The sequence below is a fragment of the Diceros bicornis genome, chromosome 14 (assembly GCF_020826845.1).
Source record: "Diceros bicornis minor isolate mBicDic1 chromosome 14, mDicBic1.mat.cur, whole genome shotgun sequence".
Classification (NCBI taxonomy): Eukaryota; Metazoa; Chordata; class Mammalia; order Perissodactyla; family Rhinocerotidae; genus Diceros; species Diceros bicornis.
In genome coordinates, this window is record NC_080753.1 from 18,845,411 (window position 1) to 18,846,142 (window position 732).

Sequence of the window (732 nt, forward strand, 5' to 3'; positions counted from 1 at the left end):
CAAATAGGAGAGTCATACATCAAGTCACTGTTGTCTAAAAATTAACCTAAATCCCCAAATAAACAAATTATGAGAGTATACCTAATTACTAATTGGATAGTGAGAAGTAGGAACCCTCTGAACAGAAGTAAAGCTCACCAAGGCTGATGTCTTTCTCTCTTCCACTGCCTACCAGTGCAGGTGTTTGGAGATAGGAAAGTGGGGGAGGATAATAATCTACACTTCAAAACCAGGCTCTCCAGTGGGGCTCCTATAATTAACTCCATTAATGGTAGACTATGACCCATGTTTTTAACATCTGTTCTCCTGCTCTCAGATTGAGTGTCAAAGCAATATCTTTTGAAAGAACTGGAAGAGGAATGCAAGGCACCCAAGGCCTGAAATGTGCAGCTACTGGGTATGGTGGCTTTCAGAAAGAATCCCTACCCTCGCCTAAAAGATGCCACAAAATCTGGCCTCCTACTGTATCCTTCCCCTTCACGCCCCTCCATCCTTATTGCCTTTGTCCTTCTGCTTGAAATGCCCATCATGCTATATTGCCTATGTCTCCCCTTGGAACTCTCTTCCTCCAGATGTTCTTATGCCTCATACTTGATACTTCATATCCCCTCCTTTCCCGACTTCCTTATATAAAATAGCATCCCCAGCCAATCACATTCCTTTACCGTCCCTTATGTTTCCTCATAACACCTGACATCCTATGACGTGTCTATTTGATAATTTGTCTACTGC